At 44.6% G+C, this 14919-nt stretch overlaps 1 pseudogene; it reads left to right on the top strand.

The window, feature by feature from the left end:
* LOC136480098 (uncharacterized) overlaps nucleotides 1-14919 on the top strand; it is a 30234-nt pseudogene that overhangs the window by 13346 nt on the left and 1969 nt on the right.

Below are 14919 nucleotides of genomic sequence, written 5' to 3'. Positions count from 1 at the left end.
CTCCTGCCCCCCTAGCTAGTCCTACTTTGAAGAAGCCATATGACATCCAGTGATTGTTCCGCCGTCGCCGTGTCTACTTCTACAAGATAAGCCATTCCAGCCGGATTCGCCAAAAGCAATCAAGGTGCCCAAGGAGATCAACCTCCCTCCACCCAAGCTGAATGAGATGTTGACAGGGTGAAGACCAACAAGTTCGAGATGTCACCTATGCCTAGTACAAGTCGGTCATGCCTCGTGTGACCATAGATGGTGTTCGGGCTACACCGGAGCAAGTCAAGGTTGTGCCGTCGGAGAAGAAGAAGAAGAGAGCACCACCCGCTGTCTAGGAGAATGATTAGAAGTGCCAATGGACAACCATTACACTTTTGAACAACAAGATCCAAGACCTCACCAAATACACCCATGCTTGGCAGCATAGGATCGACCAAGGGCATATCTATCGCAAGGATCTAGAATACAAGCTTACTATCCTCCACCATTATGTTGTCAATAAGGACAAATATAATGATTGAGAGTTAGATGTTGATTGATAAGGCATGCTTAGTCATTTAGTTTGTTTAGTTTAAAGATTGTGTTAGATCATGTTAGCTCAAAAAAATGTGTTAGTTAAAATTTGGTAGGTTGAGATTGTAATAAAGTGCCTTATATGATATCATTCGAATTTTGTTGCTATTACCTGCTCTTTTCTTTTTGGATATGTGTTTGCCTCCACATGTTGTGCATAAAGATAAATAGGAAACAAGTGTGGGGGAAGAACACCACGACAACAAATGAGATCTGCTTGCGAAAATCACGAATTTCAGAAAGCTACGGAACAAATGCCACGCTCGGCAAAGTTGGACCAAAATAGACCCGAGAGTGGGCTGCCTGGTCAACCCTATGGGCTGGCCGGCCTAGCCCAAGTCCGCCTCGCCTCGCGCTTCATCCACGGTCAGGTTTGAGTCTTGTATGATCTATTTTCATCTATTTCACTTTCTGTTTCAAACCAAATTGAAAATATATATTGATAAACAACTTTAAAACATAAGGAAAGATTATTTTAGTTATGACTTAAGGATATACTCACATAACACTTTTTGTAGAAGTCTTGCTACTGTTGGAAACTTATCATTAGGGACCCCGTGTTACTTAAGTTGTTTTGGAATAAGTATAGTAGAATAATGAGAACTTGATTCTTGATGTCTTTTTATTGGAGAATTTTATTTCAAAAAGTTAAAAGAATAGCTACACCTCTCCTTTGTGGTAAAGCAATGCCCTACCAAAGCCATATATGATAGATTAGGAAAACCTTCTACATATACTACTAGTCATTGTATTAAGTTTGGCCAAACCTTGTGACCCTTGTTGAGAAACTTATCATGCTCTCAATTTCAAGATCACGTACACTCCACATATATATGTTGCTCCTACACTAGGAGTATGCAACAACATGTTTTTCATCCACCCAAAAATGCTCTACTCCTACATTGGGAATAGACACAAAAATATGTTTGTTAGGATTTCACCGAATAAATGCTCTAAGTTCTTGTTAATATTTCTCTTGAAAAATCTCTGTTGCAGAAAAGAGACATGGGACTATGCAAAAATAAAAAAAAAGATAGAAAGAGTATTGAAAAAATGGACAAGTGTCTGAGATATTGAAAACAATGGATACTCAGATGCCCGCCTGAAAAAAGAAAGAGAAGAAGAGAAAAAGAAAGATAGCCCATGTTCTCTAGCAAATATTTTTCAAGTTTCAATCAAGAGAGATATGTTCCAAGGAGCATAGTAGAATTGGGTTAGCCACCATATATATTTGTCTACACACATGCACATCTTGATCTAAGAGTATGACATTTTTCTCCTTGAATCCTTGTTTTGACTTTACAATATATGCAATGCAAGTATATTCTCATATTTATTCCTACCTGAGCTTCACAAAAGCTTTTTAGAAGTAGGTGAAAAGAAGGCAAACATTATCTATGCCTTGGTAAAGATCCACAAGTACCACATATACTGAGTGATTTGAGAGTACCACCAAAGGAGAAGGTAAGCTATGTTTTGTTTTCAAAATCTTAAAATGTTTCTCCAATTGACTTGACTAAAGGAAGATGGTGATCTGTTTCAAACTATTCCACTCTTCAGTCACCCAAAGTTTCATGGTAGATACTTTGAATCTTGTAGTGCATGCACGACTAGGAATAGTTTCATGTTGATGTCTTGTCCCAAGGTTATGTCTTAAGTAATCCATCCTTTTATCGAGGACGAGTAAAAGCCTAAGTATGTGGGAGCTTGTTGACGGTAGTTAATGTCCATCATAAACCATCAATATACCTTGCATAAATGATTAAAATAGATCACCAACATAGACTTAGGTGTTTAAACTAACATATTTCATGAGTTTTGGTGAATATGTATTTTCAGCATGATTTAATCAGAAAACCATCAAGGATGACCTATTCGTCAAAGAAAATCACGTTTATCCACCGTGAAACTAGTTTGAGAAGACTATAAGACTCCAAAGGGCAATCCATGGAAGCAGGACACATGTCACTAACATGTGGGGCCACCCGGCCCCACTGTCAGGCCGCCCGACCCCTGGGCCCACCAGTCAACCCCTCCTTCAAATGCCGGTTCTCCACCGCCTCAAAGATCAAATCTATGCTGTCGTTTTAAGTCAGTTTGATCTGAGGGTCTAGAATTGATGTGTCCCCCTATATATACCTCCCTGCACCCCCTCTTGCAATGCAATGATCCTAAATTCTGAAATCCAGAAACCCTAATTCATATTCCTACTAGGATCAGAGCTAGCAATCAAGAGAAGATTAGTCCTCCAAGTTAGGATCTAGTCTTGTATTAGAAACAGTGAGATAGAGTGTGAGGGCAGAGTTTGGAGGAAGTGTCTGCCTATTGGTGCTCTTTCTATGGCTTGTACCCTGACGGAATCAAGATCTAATTGAGCTTGCTTCTGAGATTCCTCTAGTAATCAACTTCTGATTCAAGTAAGTATCATTGTTTATATTGTTCATCAGGTTTGTGACTCTTTTGAGTACTTTAATCCTTGTCGCTCTTGGGTTAGAGTAGTATTCATAGTGTAAGCGTGGTGCTTAGACTCGGTTACTCATGGGTGTACCCTACATTCTAGATCGGTGGTAGATTGCGAGGGTGACTCTTATAGCCTCGTTGAGTCCTTTGTAGAACATCTCCCATTTGTTGGCCGAGCAGGACCTAGTTACTAGGAAAACAAACTCTGCATGTGTTTCTCCTTAGTATTGTCCCTAGATTGAACACTAGAAGACATAGCTTACCAAAGTTAGAATTAGAAGACCTTAGCAATCTCCTTTACGCTCCTGTTATCTTAAGTCTTATTGCTACTCTAGGTTAAGTTGGACTTAGTTATTCTCACACACATTTCCTTGAGTTTGATATTCTGGAATAGTTTCTGGTTAAGTGCTACTTCAGTATTCGTGCGCTTGTGGATTTATCTGTGTGCATTTAAAATATACCGACATAGATCTCAAAGATTGGATGGCAAAAAGGTAAATCAAAGAGTCTCCCACTCTCCCTCTCTCTCTAAGCCTAAGAAAAACTCTCCATCTCACAAAAGAGAACCTAATCTCCAAATGCATGGGCCTCTCAACTAGTCGTCTCTCATATATATAGGCACTTGGCTATTTCCCAAGTTGCCTTTATACGAAGCATTCATCCAAATATGCCTAGGGGAAAATCCGTCCAAGTTTTGCTGTGGCCATCCAATGGAGCAGGCACCTTCTTGACTCTGCTTTATCTTGATGCAAGCTCCAATATTCCACTATGTGTCTGTTGATCCACCACTCCCTGGTTTTGAGGTCCAAACCAGTCAAACCTACTATCGATGGTTTGGAGGCTCAAACCACCAAATTGTCGACACATGGTTTTGATGCCAAAACCAACAAATCCTACTCCGATAGTTTTGATGACGCCGATACCACCAACCATCCATCCCTAGTTTTGAGGACATATTAGAAATGTTTACTCTCACAATATGGATGAGCATATCATGCATAGGGAATCAAAAGGGTAGCACATGAGACACAGGGTTTATACTGGTTTAGGTATATGTGGTACTGTACATCTAGTTTAGAGTAGATCTCTTATCTCGTATGTTCGAGTTTACAACGTGTTGCTGATTGTAACTTTTGGTGTATGGGCGGACCATGCCCCGCCTTATATAGTCTGGAGGACAGGGTTATAAGATCCCAACTAGATTATAGATATGTTTCCTAGTCGGTTATAAGGAAAGTTTAATAAGTAATCTATAATATCACCATAGGAGTCGGTCTCCAAGCCCCTTACATCAGTTTTCTTGTCCACCACGTCTGATGATGTCATGCCTTGGCTTTGGTGGGCCTCATCCTCATTGTGTATTCGGCTCATGATGATGGTAATGGGCTGATATACAAGCGGTAAGGTACCTTGGTCCATATCACTAATAGTAGCACCCGAAGGACTTCATGATGAGCTTGATGAATGACTCAATCCTTTGGGTGCCACCGTTGTCAAAGATCTTCAGGTGGCTTCCTTTGAGTGCTTAGCACACCAAAGGCTCTTGGGTGGCTTGGTCCTCAAGGCACTTGCACCTAAGTACTCCCTTTGGTGTTCTATGTGTGAGCGCACCCTTCAATCTTCTAGGTATTGCACATCATTAAGTCCTGTTATAAATAAGGATGAATGAGTTATGAAACTCAAAGCACATCGCCTTCCCCAATTCGTCTATTACACCCGTGATAAGAGCGAGTGATCGTACGAGTCAAAGATCTTGATTGTTGGCTTCCCTTCCCTTGTCTTCTAGTGGGGCTATTTAAGTCAAGGTGTGGGATGTTTCTTTAGCTCATCCCCAACCTACTCCATCTTTGAAGTCCATAGATCTAGATGAACCTTGTAATCATCCATCTTTTTTCACGTTCATGGTGTCCTTCGTCCTTCGGTGCTTGCAATGGCGCTGGGAGAAGGCCTTCAAGATTGGCTTCCACTGGCATCCGGACACAACAATGGCTGCTAGTCCTGATGCTAGTGGAAGTTTCACAAAGATAGGGAGGAATGCCTCCATGGGTTGCCAGGGGGTATTGATTACACTTTGTGGTTAAGGATCCCATGGTACAACCATGGTGGGATTCATCAAGGCTGCTAGGGTGTGAATGGTTATATTACAATCAAAGCACCTATGGTGGCCCTCAGCGACTGGGGAACACTTTTTTGTGGGTGGAGATCTTGTTTTCACCACACCAAAGTTTGCCCGGCATAGCCGCTGATGCCGACATCGATTCTACGACTTTGGCGTTGGATGATCCTCTCTTCTCTAGAGCAGCCGACGTATGCAAGTGTGGTGTTTGTGGCTTCACTACATCTCTCAATTACAGGAGATGTTAGTGAAAGCTTTGCAAGGCGGTGACTCATCTTAGCTCTCTAGGTCTATGGCCTAATTGCTGCAAGGTTGTTGAAGATCGTTAACATCAACTATAAACCATCAATATGACTTATATTTATTCTTAAAATCAATCACCAAAACATAGGTGTAGTGGTTTTGTCAGATATATGGGCTAGGGGAACCTGCATTGCCTGTATATGTGACCATGCCAAGCTATCAGCCTAGCAGTCATCATGGAAGAGGCCCACAAAGGGCTAAGGCGATCGACCAATGTGGAGATCAAGGCAAGCCAACGATATCCAAGATAGGCATATCTGGACAATAGCTAGGATCAATCTGTTGCACATTCCATATAACAAACTAGGAATCCAATCTATTAGCTGATCGCCCTCATTGTAACCCTACCGCTTATGCCTATATAAAGGAGGGTAGGGACCTTAGGCTCAAGATCCAACCTCCATCATTCCAATCTACTACGTAGCTAGGAGCAATAGCCCCTTTAATCGAGCAGATGAATACAAGAGCAGCACCACCAGTGGAGTTAGGTTTAGCGTGCCACTACGCCCCAAACTAGTATAAATCCTTATGTCTCGTGTGCTACCATCTAATCCCGTCTATGCAATCACGTTGCTTGGCATTGTTGGGGCTAAACCATTCGATAGTTGGTGCACTAGGTAGGGGCCTTTCACGTACAGATTTGTTTTTGTGTTTGTATGGCTTTTGTCAATAGGTTAGGTAAAGGCACAATCAAAAGGCAACCGAAGAAGGATGGCCACGGTGTCGCCACCTTCACACGATTGGTGGACCGGTGACGTAACAACCCCAAGATCCATGTGCTGGCTTTGACACCACCATCGCCTAATCAACTCTACCTCACCAAGATCAGGGAAGTGATCAAAGCAGGACTGCTTCAACTGGCCTGTCACGTATGTCGCTACGCCGAGTCCATTTTCTCTCAATTTTGCCAGGAATACCTCCTCGACACCACCTGCAAGATGTGGTGGGAATTAGACTACCCAGATGATGTGGAACCATTGCCATTGTTAGATATTGTTCTGCCTAGACTCTTTGATAGGCTCAAGAGTGCTGCTATGGCACATGCCTAGGAACTTTTCCCAACCCTCATGATCAACCCAAATAGGGTCAGGGCACAACGAATAACGAAGAGGAATCATGGATCCAACTGGCTGATCATCAAGCGAAGTCAAAAACCGGGTCGTCGGGCGAACATCGGCCACGCCATGAATCTGCCATGCCAAAACCATGGACACCCAGTGATCCACCTCGCAAAAGATTGTAAATCCTACCATGGGGCAATCGCTATGATAGCTTCCCCATGGGATGCCCTCAAGGGGACAATCGACAGCGTAAGGGAAACTCGAAGGAAACCCTCAAACGAGTAATGACCATCCAAGCCCAGATTGGGTCCTGATCGGATGTAGAATACTTACCAGCTAGTTAGGAGGCTCGTGTTGTGACACATGCAGCCATGACCTGGTTGCCCTGGTCCGAGCACCCGATCACTTTCGAAGAAAGCGACCAACCCGAACACTCGGTTGACGTCGATAGGTTCCCCTGGTGGTCCGCGCAGTCCTCAAAACTATTCATGCCACTAAGATCTTCATGGTTGGAGGAAGTATTGGGACGCCTTCGAAAGACTAAAGATTGTAATCAACAAACTACGTGCGCCAAGGGGCCTAATCACCAGAATAGTACTAGGGAGATAAGTGATGTCTCTCGACATTGTCGATCTAAGGGTCATGTTTGGTGATGTGGCAAACTTCCACTAGGAGATACTCTTCTTTGAGGTCATTGACTTCCAAGACACTTATCACGCCATGCTCAGCATACCGTGTTTTGTCAAGTTCATGACTGTGACACACTACGCGTACTTAAAGATGAAGATGTCGAGTCCTAGTGGCATCATCACAATCTCTAGAGACCTCCAAAACACCTATCTGTGTGATCTACTCACCATTGAGAACGTAGTCCGAAACTTGGATCTAGCACAGCGTGAGCTTGACTACGTCCTCATGCAAAGGCAGGACTCAGGGGCTCTGACATGGGCACCGCCATGTCTTAACTTTCAATCGACACCCTAGGGAGAAAAGGCTATCACCAGCACAGTTCACACCCTCAGGACTAGCCGTGGCCCCCACATTCAGCCTAGGGAGGACTCGAGGAAGGTTAGCTTGGAGAAAACTGACCCAAGCAACACCACCAACATCAGAAGGAGCTTGAACCAGGTCCAACAAGATGAACTCATCAAGTTCCTGACTAACAATCGAGATATTTTTGCTAGGAAACACTCAAACATGTCAGGAATCCCGAGAGAAATCACCGAGCATTCCTTGAGGATCAGGGCCGATGCCAAGATAGTTAAGCAATGCTTAAGACGGTTTCACGATGAACAATGTAGGGGTATAGAAGAAGAGAAAGCCAAGCTCCTCGATGCAGGCTTCATTGGGGAGGTTTCGCATCCAGACTAGCTTGCAAACCCTATCTTGGTGCCCAAAAAGAATAACAAGTGGAGAATGTGTGTCGACTATCCGGGTCTCAACAAGACGTGTCCCAAGGACCCGTATCCCTTGCCCCATATAGATCAGATCATTGACTCCATGATAGGATCAGAGTTACTCTATTTCCTTAATGCCTACTCTGGTAATCATCACAACCGGATGAAAGAATCTGACCAATTGGCTACTTTGTTCATTGCCCCGATCGGAGCATACTGCTATGTTACCATGCCATTCGAGTTGAAGAACATGGGGGCTACCTACTACCGCTGCATGAAGCGCTGTCTCCATGAATAGATTGGGATAAATGCTAAGGCTTATGTCATTAACATCATCATAAAGTCCTCAATGGTCTAGGACCTTATACAAGACCTTTTAGAGACCTTTGATAATCTCTGAAAGTTCAAGATCAAACCTGTCACACCCAGTTTTAAGAACAAAAGAGGATGTATAAAAGTCTTATGTGCACCCTAGGAATGGTCGCACACATAAGTGGACAAATTGTGAATTGTACCAACACAATGTTTATTACATAGCGAATAAATATTCAACACATAGTCTCAAACATAAATAGAATAACTACTAAGATAACTCTCTTGCGGAAGCTCTAGCAGGGACGTCAACTGGTGAACACCAAGCCTAATACTCATCACGATAATCTTCAATCCAATCTTGATCTATTACCCATCCGGGATTTTTCCAATATAAAAGATAAAGCAAGGCATAAGTACATGTCGTACTTAACAAGATAACTAAGGGTTCATGAGGCTCAAATAGCTGACACTGGTTGAACTGCAAGTAGCTTTTATGTGTATGATCAAGTTTAGCATTTATTAGCAACAAGGTAGTACCATAGTTCCCATAACACATGATCATTATACTAAGACAACAATTAGCTTAAGGACAACTTAGTTGAGCACAATTAAACAAGAGCTCATTTATGGTGTAAGAATCCCTTGGCCGCTCATGACCGTGAGCACGGCTAGTATACCAGTTTATTAACTCTGCGCAGAGGTGTACACTTTCACTGTGAGTCATGGTTTTACAAGTGCATGGGTTAATTACGTCCCGACACCGAAAACCACATAAAGCTACTCAGAAGTTTGTCTAACCGGGAAGGGCCGTAGGGTCATCAGATATAGGAACCCCCTACCAAAAAAAATAAAAGGCCGCTTCCATAGCAAGGCACAACAGGACAGAGGCTGTCCTATACCCGACTCGCAGTATCCTCTAAGCTAGCTAGAAGAGGTCTCCCAAGCAACTAAAGCCAGAGCCATATAGCCCTCACAGCTGTACTATAAGTCCCGGATGATCACTTACAAACAAGTCCTTGAGGAGAGGGAATTAAACCCTCCTGTCATTGCTAACAAGTCATCTTAAATTGTTTAAAGCTCAATTATCAGTCAAGTATCAAGATCATGGTTATTGTTTAGCGCTAGCATAACACTACCCAAATGCATAAATCCATGTTTCAAGGTATTCAAGATCAAATTCTAGGATTTCCTACATAGGATAACAAAGTGGACACATGAAAATGAATTTTAGTGCATCTCATGAATAGGACAACAAGGAAAGTCCTTAGCTATACTTGCCTTGATCAAAGGGCTCCTGAAGATCCTGCTGGTCTTGCTGGTCGTAGATGAACTCTTGATCACCAATGAAAACCTCACCGTCTGTACTCGATCAACAACACCAAGCAGCAACATACAATCATCCGAGCAATCATACACGAGGCAAACAAATAGATTTAATTAGAATAGTACACCAACAGAGACAAATAGTTTTGAAAAGTTTATAAAACTATTCTACACGTTGCTATGATCACACAGACGCAAAGATCATGAAAACGGAGCTATAACGAGAAAGTTATGATTAAAGCAAGTTTTCCCATTAAAGAAATAGATTAAATATAAACTCGAATTTTAAAGTTCAAAAACATGATGACAAATTATATGAACAGATAGATCTCGAAAAGACGAATCTAACGCAACTTGAATGGATCAATTTGGAGTTAAAACGAAGAAGTTATAAGCAATTAAAGGCAGTGGCAAAACTGTAATTAACTGGAACTTCTATTTGAACCTGTAAACTGAAAAATACGTTTTCAAAACGAGAACACGTATTTCCTGGAACACACTTTCGACTGCGGGTTCTATTATTAAAAACCGCAGGGGCTCTTTAGCAAAAGTAACACGCGAAGGGGTATGGGGGTTTCTTGGTCGTTTGATCACAGATGGACGGCTCGGATTTCAAGCGGGGGAGAGAGGCGGCGCTGCCGGCCGGAGTTGAAGGGGAAAACGGCGGCGGCCATGGCCGGTGGCCGTGGAGCTCGCCGGAGCTCTCGGCCTAGGCGATTTCGAGCACCAATCGGCATGCGACCGGTACCAAACGAGAGAGGAGGTCGAGGCGATCTTACCTAGCTAGAAGATGGAAGCCGAGGCAGATCGTGGATGGCGTAAGGCTCGGCGTGGCGGTGAGTTAGGGTTTCGGTGGTGCGGAGCTCGAGACGAGGGCAGTTGCGCTCGGTTTTTGGAGGAGAACAATGCGGACGCGCTCGGGTTCGCGGTTTATAGGGTCACGGTGGCGTGCGGAGTACGCCAAGGCGGCGTAGAGCGAGCGGACACGGCGGCGTGTTTGGCTCGGACTTGGGCAGAAGGAGGGAGACGACGCTGACGGGTGGACCAGCCTTGTCAGCGAGGCCGAGAGAGGGAAGACGGGCTACTGGCGTGCTGGCGCTCGCGGCTGCCGTGCTGGGCCGTGGCGTCGGCCCAAGAAGAAAAGGGAAGAGGCCAGTGCGGGCCTGCGCTAGCTGCGCGAGCTGGGCAGCGGGAGAGAGGAACAGGTCGACTGGGCCAGAAGCCAGGCAGAGGGAGGGGGAGGGTTTTAGTCTTTTTCCTTTTTATTTTTCCAAGATTTTTTGAATCCTTTTCAAATGAATTTGAATCCCCTTTTGAAATCAAACACAACCAAATCAATTCAGCACAAAATATGCACCAGCATGAATGCTCAAGCATGTATTCTAACTTTGATGTTGATTTTATTCTTATAAATTTATTATTTAGCCTATGTTTAAATGCTCACGCAAGTAAAAGTAAATCAATTTAACCAATTTAAATCTATCCAAATTTTAGGGTGTTACAAAACCCAACCCAGAAAAGTGTACCTTCGGGGTACCATCAGGCAAACTGCTCGGCTATATCATATCGGCAAGCGGGATTGAGACCAATCCAATGAAGGTCAAGGTCATCCTTGATATGGGACCCCCTCGAGCGTTGAGAGACACCTAGAAACTTATGGGATGCCTGGCTTCCTTAAGTCGGTTCCTCTTCAGGTTGGGCGAGAGAGGGTTTCCTCTATACAAACTCCTGCACAAGACGCCAGACTAACAATGGACCCAAGAGGCACAAAAAGCCTTTCACGATATCAAGGGGTGAAGGAGGCCTCCCTTGGTGCACCTTCTAGAGGCTTCTTAGTGGCGAAGGAAGCCGGCTCAAGGGGCTAACGCGTGGGCCTAGAATCCCCCAAGCCCTTGGAGCTAGCGAAGGAGTTTGTCTTCTTGGATCATGCCCCATGCAAAACCCTATCGGAGGAGTGGTTGATAGAGCCATTCCCACGGGGCAGCGTCGGGGTGCCCCCCAAGCCTCGGAGCTCAGGGTGAACCTTCTCGTGCCCGGGCCCTGGTTGGCACCAAAGGCCGAGAGGGAGCCAAGGACTGGGTTCAGGCTTTCGTTGATCGGGAGCCTAAGGCTAAATCAAGCCCTTAAGCCCTGAGTAGTGGCGGCGGGCGTGATCGAGCTCGATCGGATTTCGTGGCCTGAGGGTACACGTGAGCGTACCTGATGGGTATAGCCCCCGAGCCCCTAAACAATCCCGGAGGGGTCAGTTGCGGGTCTCTCGGTTGAAAACCTTTGATCCCAAGGCTTCATATACCCCTATGTTAGGATCTCATCACCGGACAAGCTCGAAGTACCTTATTTCAACGGATGTGTGCTCCTTCGCGGGAAACCAGAAAACTAGTTGGCCAAGGGCTGTAACCAAAGTACGAGCTCCTAGAATATGGGAAAAGAGTTTCATGACGTGCCCATGTGAGTCAGGCTTAGTCCTATCGCCCCTATTCATTAGGATGTGGATGCTCACTCATTCTACCCACTATTAGCTCGAAGAATAACATACGCAACTGCCAACAGCTGCTCACGCGTTCGTTATTCACCTATGGTGGCTCCCGACCCAGGACACAACTATATTGGCCTTAGGGCTCTGAGACAATGACCTCTCTTCTTCCACTAAAGAGGCCCACAAAAATTCGAGATCACATTGCTTAACGGGTCTCAAAGAAAAACGTGATGCCCTTTGTGACTGTTAACAAATGACCCGAATCGAGTCACTTTAAATCAATTGGCATAGTGATGCGCAAAAGCCAGCGGTGCAATTACCCTATCCTAATGATCCATTCTTTAATTAGGACTTAATGACACGCAACCACTATCGAACGCTAGAACACATCGGGAACTAGCTTCTCCATTAAAGTGGTGTCACTATCGAATACGATGTTAACAACATCCTAGGAAACCATGTTTCCCTACACAAGGTGTTACCACCTGACCTTGATGCTCACAGCATCCAGGGAACTACATTCCCTGTTAAATGGTGAACCACCATGCTTCTCGGTACCCAAAGAAAGTTCTCAGCACCCAAGGAATGCTCTTGGCACCCGAGCAGCTATATACTGGCTCCTCAATACATGAGAATATCAACCTACACTGCTCACAACCTTGGTACCCGACGGACAGCTCACTGGTACTCACAGTGCTCAGAACTTATAGGGATCTATGACATCCCGAGGGCTAAAGCTACTAGCTAGTTTGTCATTAAGTCATAAGGGGGCTACTATCGGATATATGGGCCAGGGGTACCTGCACCACCCGTATATGTGGCCATGTCTAGGCTATCGGCCCAGCAGCCATCAAGGAAGAGGCCCACAAAGGGCCAAGGCGATGGACCAACGTGGAGATCAAGACAAGTCGAGGATATCCAAGATAGGCGTATCTAGAAGATAGATAGGATCAATCTGTTGCGCGTTCCTTGTAACAAACTAGGAATCCAACCTATTAACCCAATCGCCTTCATTGTAACCCTACAATCTCTGCCTATATAAAGGGGGTAGGAACCTTGGGCTCGGCATCGGATCTCCATCGCCCCTATCTACGACGTATCTAGGAGCAACAATCGCTATAATTGAGCACACGAATACAAGAGCAGCAGCACCAACTGGAGTAGGGTTTAGCGTGCCACCGCGCCCTGAACTAGTATAAACCCTTTTGTCTCGTATACTACCATCTGATTCCATCTTCACGATCACGTTGTTAGGCATTACTGGAGTTAAATCATCCAATAGAGCCACCAATTACAACATGGTGATGCACTCAAATTCATTTTATGTTTTGAATTTGAGTTTAGGAACCACCGCACTATCAAGAGGATGCAATGCACAAGATTTAATGTGCAACCAAGTGCTCAACACTATCCACCATGTACAAATCCTCACACAAAAGCAAGCTAGCCCTTGTCTAACTCCTATTCTTTAGTGGCTGGCTAGCGCGGCACTACCTCATTTTATGTAGCATTGCTGCACCACGGCACTGTCACATAATTTGTGGCACTGATGTGACTTAACAGGTAGTTGGGAGGATGGGGTATTTATACCTCTTCTTCCTCCTCCCAACCGTTAGTTCGTCCATTCATTCCTCACCAACCAGCAGACAAGCTCCAACCTAGCCATTGAAGGCCCCCAAGCTCTCCGATTCCTTTGATTTCCTAGTGATTCCTTGAGAGTTTGGCCTCCAAAATTTTCAAGAGAGATTGCCAAACTGAGCTCGAACTCCTAGAGCACTTGGTTCGCATTCGAGCTGGTGGTTTGCATTTGTTACTCTTGAAGCAAGAGTTTCTATGATGAGGACACGCCTCCAATTCCCAAGAATATGCCTAATCTTTTATGGTACAATAGCAGTCCAAGATCAAATAAGCACTAATCTGAATTTCTAATGCCACTGATTTAATATTCAGATCAATTTCACTTTTGATATCTCTCGGCAGACAAATATCTAGATTAATTTAAGAGGCCATGTAGTAGTAGTCTGACTAGATGATAAATGACCAGGTATAATCAACAGCGTCTCCAAATTTCAGAAAGTAGAAACACAGAGACAGCTAGTAGCTCATGGCAATAACGGAAGATCAAAATATATAGAAGAGTTATTTTAATCACTGACAAACACTACTACAGGAATCAATTTGCGCAGCGTGGCCAAAATGGGCTCCGTGGCGGGCACCTCTTTTGCCCGCCATGGTTAACCGGTGGCCGGCCACCGAGGCCGGCCACCGAGGCGCCCGCTGCGGGAAAAAGGTTTACCGCGGCGGGCCACCTTACTTGCCCGCCGTAGGAAATCGTTATTTACTGCGGCGGGCGGTATGAATGGCCCGCCGCGGTTAATATAATTTACCGTGGCGGCCACTTTAAACTGCCCGCCGCGGTAAAGAGTTGATTTACCGCGGCGGGCGCTTTATCTTGCCCGCCGCGGTAAAGCCTGCACAAATACACAGCACCACCCCTTCATCTTCTCCACGGGTCTTCCTCTCTCAAACTCATGGGGGGAGGTTTTGCCCTAAAATTTGAGGAAACTTTTGATTTGAGTTGAAGGGCTTGGATTTGAGGGAGGAGGACATCATAAGAGGTCCATAAAGGCTCTCCCTCTCTCCTTCCATCCTCTCTCTCTATTTCCATCACCTAGAGTTCTCTCAAGATCTAGATCTAGATCTAGATCAATTTTAATGGAAAAAATGATGTCATGTATTTCTTTAACTTTAGATTCATCATAGATGCATGCTTCATCTTTCACATCGTCATTTCCTCTCTTTTTCATGATTTTGGACATAAAAATCATCAATTTCTCCTAATTCTTCTTTATTTATGTTGATTGTGACGGATAATGTTCGCAGGTATGATGGATAGGTCGGAAT

The sequence above is a fragment of the Miscanthus floridulus genome, chromosome 9 (genome assembly GCF_019320115.1).
Source record: "Miscanthus floridulus cultivar M001 chromosome 9, ASM1932011v1, whole genome shotgun sequence".
NCBI lineage: Eukaryota > Viridiplantae > Streptophyta > Magnoliopsida > Poales > Poaceae > Miscanthus > Miscanthus floridulus.
The sequence above is the reverse complement of the archived record's forward strand: the minus strand, read 5'-3'. Positions and strand labels throughout refer to the sequence as shown.